This window comes from Pseudorca crassidens, chromosome 19 (assembly GCF_039906515.1).
Source record: "Pseudorca crassidens isolate mPseCra1 chromosome 19, mPseCra1.hap1, whole genome shotgun sequence".
Lineage (NCBI taxonomy): Eukaryota > Metazoa > Chordata > Mammalia > Artiodactyla > Delphinidae > Pseudorca > Pseudorca crassidens.
In genome coordinates this window covers 9386211-9399596 of record NC_090314.1, presented here as the reverse complement: position 1 = coordinate 9399596, position 13386 = coordinate 9386211, and the positions used below count along the sequence as shown (strand labels likewise).

The 13386-nt window shown below is 40.8% G+C and overlaps 1 long non-coding RNA gene across 1 annotated transcript in view; it reads left to right on the top strand.

Annotated features, from left to right (window-relative positions):
• LOC137212305 (uncharacterized) overlaps positions 1 to 13386 on the top strand; it is a 181940-nt gene that overhangs the window by 127553 nt on the left and 41001 nt on the right. The window contains exon 3 of the long non-coding RNA XR_010937440.1: positions 2224 to 2318. This is a non-coding gene — a long non-coding RNA (uncharacterized lncRNA). The remainder of the gene's footprint in view (positions 1 to 2223; positions 2319 to 13386) is intronic.

The window sequence follows — 13386 nt, the reverse complement described above, 5'->3', positions numbered from 1 at the left end:
CTTCAATTGAATCTTCTGATGTTTGTTGAGCTACTCAGGACCCATAGGCAAAGGCTTATGAACAAAAATTCTTTATCTGCAGACTGCTTTTAACAATCTCTGGTATCGTGGGGAAGTTCTTCCAAAGGTGCCATAGACCAGCTTTACTCAAAATGTGTCCTGAGTCCAGCACGACTGAAGAGAAAGGGACTTTGTGGTCACATAAGCTTGGGACACGCCGCCTTCCATGCCCTTCTCCTGAAGAGTGACTGTGCACATTGGCATGGATGAAGGCTCTTAGCATAAGTGTGACTTTATTGTTCTAAGTTTTTCATATACTTATTTAGCTATGGGGCTTTTTTCTTTCCCACTTTGTACTTGCACCATACTGCTAATGGCAGAAAGTATTTACACAACACGTAGCTGTTCCTGAACTTGATTTTTCTGTGTGTATGTCATTAATTACATCAGAGGTAATCAAAGTGGAGTCTGTGTGGACAGACCGCTGTATGTGGTCAGAGTCACCTGGGAGCTAATTAGAAATGCAGACTTGCCCCCCCCCCCCCCCCCGCCGAGACCTACTGAATCAGAATCTCTGCAGGTGGGGCCCAGGAATCTATATTTTCATAAACTCTCCTTGGATTCTTATCTATACTAAAGTTTGAGAAGCCCCAGGGCAGCTGTTCAGTTAGAACTGAGGCTGACGATTACGTGTCTTAATGACAACCAATCCGCCATACCTTATGGATTCTCTCCTTGGCTTTTAAGCCCTCACCCAACCAGTCCAAACTTAGTTTACTTTTATCCCCAGCTCCACACCCTGCTTCCCTGTCTTCTGTGTGTACTCTGTTCTCACAGCCACCAAGCCTTGCTAATGCTGTCTTCACCTATTTTTATGCCATAGACCCCTTCTCAGAATGTTTTTAAATGCATACAGTGAAATACGTAAAATTTCGAAAGAAACTTATACTAAAGTTATACTGAAATAGTTATCAAAATATTTTGAAAGCTGTGTTGCTAAAAGAAGCAAATATATTTGCACTTCATATAAAATCTAGAGGCAGATCTGTAACTTATAATTTCAAAGTGGTGATGTCTATAATATCTTGTAGATATTTTGAAATATCTGCAACCACTGAAGTATGATATGAAAATATCTATGAATTCTTTTGGTGACAAAGTCACACGTACTGCTACTAGTAGTGCGGTTTGTCACCATAGTTGAAGGAAATGGACTCTAAGTTAATTTTCCATGATTAACTTGCCAATTTCTGACTACCTCTCCAAACACCACTTAGTTTTCAAGATCCAGCAGATTTTTTCACCCATTCCAACCTCCACTGAGAACACATATTTCTGGAGTTTTTGTGTAAATAATAACACCCAGCAAGGCACTGCAGCTGTTCATAAAATTCGACTTTGTGTTTTATCTCTCCCGTCTCAGTGTAGGTTTCTTGGAAGCAGGGACCGGACTTGTGCTTCTTTTGAAATTCCTTGATCAGTGGCAACCAACCTGGTGATGGGCAGATGTACTCTAGTGGTTCTCAAACCTGGACACACATCACAATTATGTGCAGATGCTTGGGTCCTATGCCCTAGGCCAGTGGTTGTCAAAGTGTGGTCCCCAGACCAGCAGCATCAGCATCACCTGGAAATTTGTTAGAAATGCACATTTTTGAACCCAACCCCAAACCTCCTGAATCAGAAACTCTGGAGTTGGAGGGGACAGCAGTGTGATTTTGATTTGCACTAAAGTTTGAGAATCACTGCCCTAGGGATTCTGATTCAGCAAGTATGGGGTGGAATTCAGGAAACTGTATGAAAAAAGTACCATCATTCAGTAAACTCCATGAGGTGAAGGGTACGGTTTAGTTTTGCTCACCATTCTTTCTCCAGTACCTGTCTCAGTGCCTGACATATGGTCAGGACTCAAAATTATTTGTCAAATAAAAGAAAGAAATGTGATGTTTTTGAAGCCCACTAATTAAGTAATAAACAGCTGTATGTCTTAGTGTCTGGGGACTTTTATAGAAATTAGGTCGAGCAAGCCTTTTGGAAGATGAATATTCTCTCCCTGTCATTTATTGCAGGGCAGCATCAACTGTTTAATAAATGATGCACTTGTGACTCATCTAATAGTTCTAGCTACTGATTTAAGTTGTGGGAGAATTTTGAGAAACAAGACTTAAAAAGTAAAAGTGTTCAGCAAGTTAAATTAAATTTTGCATTTTTTCTTTCTATCAGGAGAACTTGCCATGTTGAGCTTGTTACCAAACCAAACTGGGTCCATCTCCTGACGTGCAACAAAGCCACTCTTCTGACACCAGACTGTGATGAAGGTAAGGACAGCACTTACTGCAGGCACCAAGCAAGGAGGATGCGCAGCTCGTGCTCAAAGACCTGAACTCCCTGATGACTTTCAGGAAAGAGTTTTTAAAGACAGTGTGAAGGAGGGGGTCGCAGGTGTGTGATCAGCTCATGCACAGTTCTCTCATTGGTTGATGGTGAGGTAACAGGGTGATTTTTCAGGAATCTCAATCAACCTTCTGGTTCCAACCTTTCTGAGGTCTGTGTGCTAGTGGTCAGCAGTTTTCATCTGGTGGGAGTTTGGTTTCTGTAAAAACAACATATATGGCTCAGGATTTTATCTGTAGCCCTTGAGGAGGAACTAAGATTCCTTGACTTTGTTTTATGGCTAAACTATTATCGATTTGTCTTTCTTGACTGCTTTCCTTTGTTTTTGCATTTTGTCACTTCTCTGATTAAATTTGCTCTCTGGAACTCAGGGAAGGCCTAGGAGGCTAAAGGTTTTCTACAAACAAGAGGTGAGGGACAGAGGTTGGGGGCTTTTCCCCAGGAAGGCCCCATAGGGTCCTGCTCGTTTCAAACTCTGGGGTTTTCTGATCTTTCTGACTACAGTGAGTATGATATGAGCTCTTGTACCCTATAGAATGAAGGAGGAAAATCCTTCTGCATGCCACCTTCAGATATAGGTAGAATAAACTGAAGCTACAAAGGGGTATAATTTCCAGATAAACCGTAATTTACATTCAAATAAAAGGTCATCAGAGAGTATACTTTGCTCTTTAAATAGTGTGTCACTGATGTGTTGATCCTACTATGTGCAAATCATTGTTTAAGACCAATCAGGGAAATCTGAAATGTATTCTTACTCTCCAAGAGCTCAAACCCAGGAGAGAAGGTGGGGCAGGAATACAACTAGAATCCCTCCTCATCCTCAGTAGTGCTCGACAGAGCCCTTATCCAGTGTATTTCTTTTTTTATTTATCTGTTCCCTTGTTTGTGAGGTTATTGTCTAGTGTCTTGACACTAGAATGTAAGCTCCAAGAATCTCATCCACCACTGTATCTGACCAGCAGTTAGGGTATTTCCTGGAGCCTGGTGGACACAATAACTATTTCGTTAGTGAAATGCTTATAAAGAAAACACAAAGTTAAATGTGTGAGTTACCAATTTTCAAGTGTTAGATCCCACATTTGGGTCTTTATTTTCACCAAACTCTGGATTCATATGGCTCTGCGAGGTTCAAGTCTTGGTTCTGAAATTTACTGCCATGTGGCCTTGACCACATTTACTTAACTTCTGACAGTTTCTGTTGCTTCCTTCGCTGTAATACTGTGCAGACTAAAGGACATAATGCAGATAAGGCTCTTAGCACAATGCATGGTAATTATTAGCGGTTATGTAAACAGAACATTTTAAGCTTTGTCTTCTTAAATTCAACCCTAACTAGAAATTATAACTGAAGACAGAAACTACAGACCCTGGATGGCAGTTTTAAACAAAAAAGTGAAGGGGCTGGGGGGCTGTGAGAAAATGAGCTCTCACCTGGTCATCACATGCTGTCAGAAGAAAAAGATAAGCACATATTTACATAGGATTTAAGATAAATCAGTAGTCCCTCTGCACTGTCCTGCTGACGTTTAATTTCTCTCTAAGTCTCTTTATTAAGATGAGCAAAGAGATTTCCTGTAATATTTAAAAATGTGTTTTGCTAGTTCCAAGGATCTTTGACTCATAATTGTGAAGCTATGAATGTTTTTATAAGAAACTGTATACATTACAAAAATTTTTTTTCTTGGTGCAGCCGCTGTGGAGAACAGTATGGAGGTTCCTTAAAAAGTAAAAATAGAGCTACCATATGATCTAGCAATCCCCCTCCCGGTCATGTATCTGGAAAAGATGAAAACTCTAATTCAATAAGAATTATAGGGCTTCCCTGGTGGCTCAGTGGTTGAGAGTCCGCCTGCCGATGCAGGGGACGCGGGTTCGTGCCCCGGTCCAGGAAGATCCCACGTGCCGCGGAGCGGCTGGGCCCGTGAGCCATGGCCGCTGAGCCTGCGCATCCGAAGCCTGTGCTCTGCAACGGGAGAGGCCATAGCGGTGAGAGGCCTGCGTACCGCAAAAAAAAAAAAAAAAAGAATTATATATACAATAGAATGTTAGCCATAAAAAAGAATGAAATTATGCCATTTGCAGCAACATGGATGGACCTAGAGATGATCATACTTAAGTGAAGTCAGACAGAGAAAGACAAATATCATATATCACTTATATGTGGAATCTAAAAAAATTATACAAATGAACTTATTTACAAAACAGAAACAGACTCAAAGACATAGAAAACAAACTTATGGCTACCAAAGGGGAAAGGGTGGGGAGGGAGGGATAAATTAGGAGTTTGGGATTAGCAGATATACACTACTATCTATAAAATAAACAACAGGGACCTATTGTATAGCACAGGGAACTATACTCAGTATCTTGTAATAACCTATAATGGAAAAGAATCTGAAAAAAATTAATATATATATATATCTGAATCACTTTGCTGTACACCAGAAACTAACTCAATGTTGTAAATCAACTATACTTCAATTAAAAAAAATTAAAAAATTTTTTCTTATCATTGTTTGTAGAAAGCTGATTTAGCTCACTTCAAGTGGTAAACTGTGTCATAAGAGGAAATTTTACTCAATGACCTTGTGATAATTAAACTCACCATGACTTCCAAATATGACTCCAGTTTACTCCAGCAATATTAAAGGACTTTAAGATTAGGAGGGCAGCTAAAGGAATTCCCTCCTGAGGCAAGGTGTTTTACACATAAAATTAAAGTGACTGAGAATAAGTTTAAAACACAAGGCAGGGCTGAATTTACCTTGAGAGTATTATTGTTTATTCTGTTGAAGTAATTTCAAGTTCTAGTCTTATTATTTGAGGCTTCAATAATTCTACCAAAGGGAGTTTTTATGTGTCTGCATAAATATATGTGTTATATAATCACTAAATAGCATTTTTCAGAGCCATGTTTTTCAAACTGTTTCTTTCCATTGCTGAGGTGAGATGGACTTTTCTGTGTGTTTTTCCAAAGAAGCTGCAAAGTCCCCGCTGGTGTGTTCTGTGAGGTGCACCTTCTGGTGGTGCAGGTACCTCACCTATGCTGGGGCACCCACTTGGGACGGCCGTGAGACCTGCTGAGAGAACTGTCAGATCATGAAGCTCTTCAAGCTTCTAGTTTCTCATCTGTCAAGTCAGGATAATAACACCTGTCCTCCTTTAAGGGTCACATACAAAGTTGTGTGCAGAGGGTTTTGTAAATGGCAAAACACTGTATAGCATTATATGTACGTATGTGTGCATGCATATGTATGTATATACATGTATACATACACATTACATATATGTAAACTATTAAATATACACGTGTAAGTTATTTCTGCCAATGTTCTTTAATGGTTTACTTTTATAAATCCCTCGGGAGGTGCTCATCAAGGGATTTCTGTGGGTCTAGAACTTGCTGTTCACTCTCTAAACCTCAGTTAGTAACACTGAATATGACTGGTCCTCATCTTTAAGAGCACAAGATAGAGCATTCTTTTCACAGTTTAACACTACCTTGCTTTTTCTTTTTCTTTTTTTTTTTTTTTTTTGCGGTACGCAGGCCTCTCACCGCTATGGCCTCTCCCGTTGCGGAGCACAGGCTCCGGACGCGCAGGCTCAGCAGCCATGGCTCACGGGCCCAGCCGCTCCGCGGCATGCGGGACCCTCCCAGACCAGGGCACGAACCCGCGTCCTCCACATTGGCAGGTGGACTCTCAACCGCTGTGCCACCAGGGAAACCCCTTGCTTTTCTTTTTCTTGCGAAAAGTATTGGGAAATGCAAATTAGTAAACACTTACTAACCCTGGATCTTCACAAGAAGAGTCTTCTTATTCCTTGACAACTACTTCTTACTGGGGGAACTGGGCCTTGGATGGCAAAGGGACAGGTCTGGCCTGAACAAAAAGCCCTGCTGGCCAGGAAGGATCCGGCTGTCACTTGGCACAAATGTCTCTTCTCTTGTGACAGCCTCTCTCAGACTTGATGAGCCTGTCTCCAGACTTCCAAGGCTCTTCTCTCAGACCTCCTTCTTCCTGCAGCTCCATGCTGGTGAAGTTAGTTGTTTCAACAGTAAATAATACATCACTCTCTGTAGTGATAAACTGTTTAAAATGAAGTGTGCAGAGTAAACACGAACCACGCCCTCCCCTCTGTCCCTTCTATCCCCCCGTTACTTGGAGCACGCCCTCCAGACCAGTTGACGTGCAGCTTCAATATAAAGACATCTTTCTGTACATTTTGCTCTACGTTTTCCAGATCTTTTCATATCAGAGTATATGTCGATACACCTATTCCGTAGTATGACTGTATATCGTTTAACTTCTGATGGATATTTCTTTGTCTTCTTTCTCACTGTTTCTCTTTGCTGTTACAAATGATGCTCCCAGCAGACATTCTTGTACACACACGTGCACACACACACACACACACACACACACACACAGATTTCTGAAGAACATTTACAATCTTGTTTTATGCAATTTGTTATTTCATGTAGCTAAATTTTATTTTAATACATAATGTGATGTAACTGTACTTTGAAAGAAATAGGTATCCATTCGTTCCCAAGCATTTATTGAATAGACCATCTTGTTCCTGTTGGTCTAAGACGTTAACTTTATCCTGAGCTAAATTTGCACATATACCTGCTTCTGACTCCCCTGGTGATTTATTTGTCTTTCTACAGATCTGTTTGTCTGTACCAGCCATACTTTCCATGTCATACAGTGGGGATAATCTTATAGGAAGTTTTCAAATCTGGTGGGCCAGGTCTTCAAACACTGTTCTCAAAATGTTTTCATTATCCTTGTTCATTTTTTTTCTCCTGGCTGAGCTTGGGTGTTAGCTTCTCAAGTTCCATTTTAAAAATTACATTGGAAAATTTTTTAAATTAACATATAGTAGAACTAACTTTGGGGGGAATGTACAGTTCTGTGAGTGTTGACGTGTGTAGACTTGTGTAGGCAGCACCACAGCCAGGATACAGAAAATTTTATCAGCCCTTTTATTGTCAGACCCTTCTCCAGCCATAGCCCCTGACAACCACTGTCTGTTCTCTGTCACTATAATTTTGTCTTTTTGAAGATCTTATATACATGGAATCATATAGAATGTAGCCTTCTGAGACTGATCTCTCACTCAGCATAGTGCCTTTGAGATTTACCCAAGTTCCTGAGTTATTGTTAAGTAGTATTCCATGGCATGGATGTACCCCAGCTTATTCATTCTCCTCTGCTGAAGGACATTTAGGTTGTTTGCAGTTTGGGGACACTACAAAGAGAGCTATCTTAGACATTCATATACAGATTTTTGTGTGAACATAAATTTTCACTTTTCTTGGCTAAATACCAAGGTGTGGGATTGCTGGGTCGCATGCTGAGTTTATGTTTAATTGGAAAAACTGCCAAACTCTTTTCCCCAGCGGCAGTCCTATTTTGCATACCCACCAGCGATGTATGAGAGTACACGTTCTTCCGTATCCTCGTCAGCAGTTGGTGTTGTCAGTACTTTTTATTTTAATCATTCTGATCAGTGTGTAATGGTATCTCATCATGGTTTTAGTTTGCATTTCTCTAATGATTAATGTTGAACATCTTTTCTTGTGCGTATTGGCCATCCTCATATCCTCTTTGGTGAAAGTGTTCAAATCTTCTGCTCATTTTAAATTTATTTATTTATTTATTTATTGGCTGTGTTGGGTCTTCATTTCTGTGCGAGGGCTCTCTCCAGTTACGGCGAGCGGGTGCCACTCTTCATTGTGGTGCGCGGGCCTCTCGCTGTCGTGGCCTCTCCCGTTGCGGAGCACAGGCTCCAGACTTGCAGGCTCAGTAGTTGTGGCTCACAGGCCTAGCTGCTCCGCAGCATGTGGGATCTTCCCAGACCCGGGCTCGAACCTGTGTCCCCTGCATTGGCAGGCAGATTCCTAACCACTGCGCCACCAGGGTAGCCCTGCTCATTTTAAAAATGGTGTTTTTTTCCCTTACTTTGAGTTTTGAGAGTTCTTTATATATTCTGGATACAAATCCTTTTTGTGTAGTATATATGATTTAGGTTTTACATTGGAACTTTGATTGGCAATGTATTTAATTTGTAGATTAATTTAGGAAGCACTGAGATCTTTACAATGTAGCATCTTTATATCCAGGAACATGATAGTGTTTTTTAAATGATTCAAGTCTTTTATGTCCTATGAAGTTTTATAGTTTTATTCATATGCATCTTGCTCATTTTTAGTAGTTTTATTCCTAGATATTTTGGAGTCTTTGTTGATACTCGAGTGAGATTTGTTTTCCATTATATTTACTAATTCATGTATAGTTGATGAATGTAGTTGAAAAGAAAGCTGTTGTTTTTTGTGTGTTGATCTTGTGTCATAACTACTTACTAAAGGGTCTTACTAGTTGTTTTCTTTAGGCAGGTTCCCAGAGACAACTCCTTCCCTTTCACTTCCTGTCCTTCTCTTATCCAACCTAGGGATGGGAGTGGAGTGGGGTGTTGGTCCTGTGAATTCTGCTGAAATGACAGATGCTGGCCATCACTGAGGGTCAGGAACTGGCCCCAGTTGCTGTGAGGTACTTAATGCCATTGTTCTCAGCTGTGGGGTTCAAAAGCTAATCGCATCAGACAAACAATAAACACATTTTATCAGTTCATATTTATTTAGCTCAAGTAACAGACTAGTTAAGTGACATTTACTTTTTAAAATGTGTTTTCTTTTTCTCACGTAACAAGAAATCTGGAGGTAGGCCACTGCTGGTGTTTGTTCACTGCTTCAGTAATACCATCGGGAATCCAGACTCCTTTAGACTTTTAAAATAAACCTTTTACATTGGAATAATTTTAGATTCACAGGAAAATCACAAAGAAAGTACAAAGAGTTCTCATATACCCTTCCCCCAGTTTCTCATAACATTAATGTCTTCTATAACTAAAGAACATATGTCAAAAGTAAGAAATCGGTACATTTCTATTAACTAAACTACAGGCTTGTTTGGAATTTGGAATTTCATCGGTTTTCCCAGTAATGTGTTAGTCCTGTTCCAGAATCCAGTCCAGGCTACCACATTGCATTTAGGCTTCATGTCTCCTTAGGATCCTCTTGTCTCTTTCTAAGTCTTCATTTGTTTTTCATGACCTTGACACCTTTTGAAGAGTACTAGTCTGTTTGCAGAACGTTCCTCAATATGGTTTGGCTGGTGGTTTCACATACTTAGCCTGGAATTTTGGGTTTGGGGGACGATACCACTGAGGTGGAGTGCCCTTCTCACTGCATCAGATCGGGGGGTACATGATATCAACATGATTAATACCTGGTGATGTTAGCCTTGTGATTGTCAACTGATAGTGTTGAACTTGATCACAGAAGCAGTGTCTGCTAAATCTTTCAGTCTTTGTATTATGGAGAATTTGAAACACACACAGAAGTAGAGAGAAGATGCATGTATGTCTGTCTTCAATAGTTATCTATTTGTGATTGATCTTGTTTCATCTATACCTATACTCACTTTCCCAGCAGCCCCCACTGTTGAAGCAAGTTATAGACATCATAGTATTAATGTATAAATATTTCGGTATGCATCACTAAAAGATAAGGACTTCTAGAAAACTAGCCACAATATCATGAACATTTCTTAAAAATGTCACTATAACTTTGAAGCTGTTTCTTTTTTCCCACTCTGCCCTCCTTGGCGTGTGGTTCTTTATCTTGCTGTTTAACAGTTGCAAGAGCTTCTCTGGCTTCAGCCATCACATCAAAATTCAAGGCCAGACACTGGGAGGCAGAGTAGCAAGAAATCAGCTTTCCCAGACCCCTCCTTCCCTCACTTGCACCAGCAGACTTCCGAATGTGTTTCATCGGCCAGAACTATGTCACGTGGCTACCACAAGTAACAAAGGAAGTTGGAAAAGCAAGCGTTTGGCTTTCCAACCTCTGTAATAGAGGATTACGTGGAATAATAAGGTAGGGCACAGTTGTTAAGTAAGCCATCATACAGTGTCTTTCACACTAATTTGGGAAGAGAACAATTTCACTTGGTCCCTCTCTCCATTCTGTGAAACTAGCCATTAGGACTGGACGAGGACAGAGTGGAGTTGGCAGCAGGAATAGCTGAGCTTGCTGAGCCATGGCCATGATCATGTGCTACTGCCCTTGACTGGATGCGGCCTTCAGGCTGGGACGCGGCTGAGTCTGTTAGTGGAGGCTGGAGCCCCAGCTGTGGATGCTGGAGCCGCATGGGGCTGGAGCCAGGCAACCTACTTGAAGAAGTAGGTGACATTTAAAGAATGTCATTCCATAGGACATAAAATTGGGGCATTTCTAGATTACTGAATAGACTAAAGTTAAGCATGTGCACTACCAAAGTAGTGAGTCTGTAAGAAAAGTTTTATTTTATTTTTTCTTTTTGCGGTACGCGGGCCTCTCACTGCTGTGGCCTCTCGCGTTGTGGAGCACAGGTTCCAGACGCTCAGGCTCAGTGGCCATGGCTCACGGGCCTAGCTGCCCCGCGGCATGTGGGATCTTCCCGGACCGGGGCACGAACCCTTGTCCCCTGCATCGCAGGCGGAGTCTCAACCACTGCGCCACCAGGGAAGCCCCTGTAGGAATTCTTAATCTCTTCTGGGTATTGAGTTCTTTCTCATCTATACATTTTGCAAGGAACAATCACTTAAATGAAGGAAAACCATTAGAGCTGAAGCAAGTTGTGAAACTGAAGTCAAACTAACATTTACTGAATGGCTACCAGAGAGTAGACTCTTCATGGCCAATATTTCCCCTCATCCTCACTATGCAGGGGGAGAATTATTTTCTTCACTTTTGCTCTATGATCCTGGAACATAGAAAGGTTCAGTAACTTGCTCAATGCTGCCCAGCTTTAAAGACTGGGATTCAAAAAGTTCTGTGTGAATCCTTCCTTTAAAAATACTTCTTGGGAATTCCTTGGCAGTTCAGTGGTTAAGACTCAGTGTGCTTACTGCCATGGCCCAGGTTCAATCCCTGATCGGGGAACTAAGATCCCACAAGCTGTGTGGCACAGCCAAGAAAAAGAAAGAAAGAAAAAAAACCACAATAAAATAAAGATCTTTAAAACAGAACAAAACAAAACTTCTTAAAAAGGAGTAGACTTGTATTAGGTGGCCTCTATTTCCCCTTTTATCTTGAATTATATAGAAGGGACATTTAATTTTTTCAGTGCTTGGACCTCTAGAATCCTTTTCTGTCCCTGAATTAGGGCTAGTATTCTTCACAGAATCAGATTATGGGCAATGGTGGATTTATAAAAAACAGCAACGATCCAGGATAAGGAGAACCAAGGAAAAAAATAGAAAAAGGAATCTGAAGCAAGTTGAAAAGACAGTTTTTATATTCAGAGAATACTGAGGCAGAAGCTCAAGATGAAAGAGCAAATCAAAGCCAGGTCAGAAGTTGGAAGCTGGCAAGTCTCCAAAAGCTGGAGGTCAAGACAGAGCAGGGCTATAAAGTCAGGGAGGAGAAACAGATGCTGAGGGATAAAAGGGCCGTGAAATTCACAAGAAGCCTGCCTGAAACATGTAGTTTTCCTGCTATAACAAGATCAACCATAAGCCTCCCAAAATGTGACTATCCCAGATCTAGAAGCTCAAGGGGGCCCTTCAGTTCAAGAACCTGCCGTAACTGGCAGGTCCCATCAACATAGATGCCTGTGAAAACCTCCAGCCTTGTTCAGTTGGGACTCTTAGCTGTCAAGTTATAGAAGAAATGCAAATCTAATTTGGCATTAATTTATGCCAACAAACAAAAAAAATGTGTTGGTCTGTATTATTCAGAAATTTAAGGGAGTGAATCTGACTTCAGGCATGCTTCAGTTTTGGGATTCAAATGATGCCTCCAGGAATGTCCCTTTTTCTTGCTTTCTTGGCTATGCTTTTCTCTGTATTGGCTTCATACCTAGACAGTCTCCCACTCAGTGGTGGGAAATGTAGCCAGAGACAGTGCTAGCTTTTTATTGTCCTTCTGATTAGAGAGCTCGGAGGAAAAAGAAAACCTTTGCCCAGGAGTCCCAGTACCAATTTCGATTGGCTGGCTCATGTCACCTTTTCTTCCTTAAGTAAGGTTACCAGATAAAATATAGGACTCTCAGTTAAAACTTAATTTCAGATAAACAAAGAATCATTTAAAAAGTATTTTAAAAGTCCTCTGTAATATTTGAGACATGCTTCTACCAAGCGATTAATCCTTTATTTTTCTGAAATTCAGACTTAAGTGAGCATAGTATATTTTTATTTGCTAAACTTGGCAACCCTGTCCCTACCCCAGTCACTTGTGACCAAGGGGATGGTGGACTCCTGAATCCTGGGAGTAGAGTTAGTTACTGAATCATGGGGATTAGGAATGGGGGAGAGTTAGTTGCCTAAAGAGATTCAGGGCAGACAAAAAGCTCGTGTCCACTCTACCTCCTCTTCCTTCCTGGAGTCCCAGTTACGTGTAGACCTTGCCAGGATACCCATCTCACGTTAAAACTGAGATCATCATCTTCACCTTCTTTTTGATAAAACTGCCAATTACTAACAACAAATGTCACCGTTCCTCTGGTTCCTAGTTGCAGAATTTTAAAGTTTATGTTCTTCATTTCCTGATTCATCTTTGGTACCTAAATCCATAGCGTGAAAGCCCAGTAACTACTTATACCTGTCTTACCAAAGGAAGTCTTACATTGCAATATCTGACTCAGTTACAGTCTAGTGCTAGCTCAAAGGTGCTCAGAGCAGTCCCCTTGGCAGTCAGTATGAACCTGCGAATTCAGATGCAGCACATTTGTTGATTTGAGAGATCATTCTGCTTTTTATAAAAATTTTAAAAATTATTATTTTGTGAAATAATGTATTGTGTCATAGGAGCAAAATTTAGACCTTAGCTGGGGTGGGGAATGAATCAAGAATTTTTCCTGTTTGTCAGGATTACTATTACAGCACTTTTATATCACCTTGTCATCTTCTCACCTGTGAACCTCAACCATCTGTATGCAT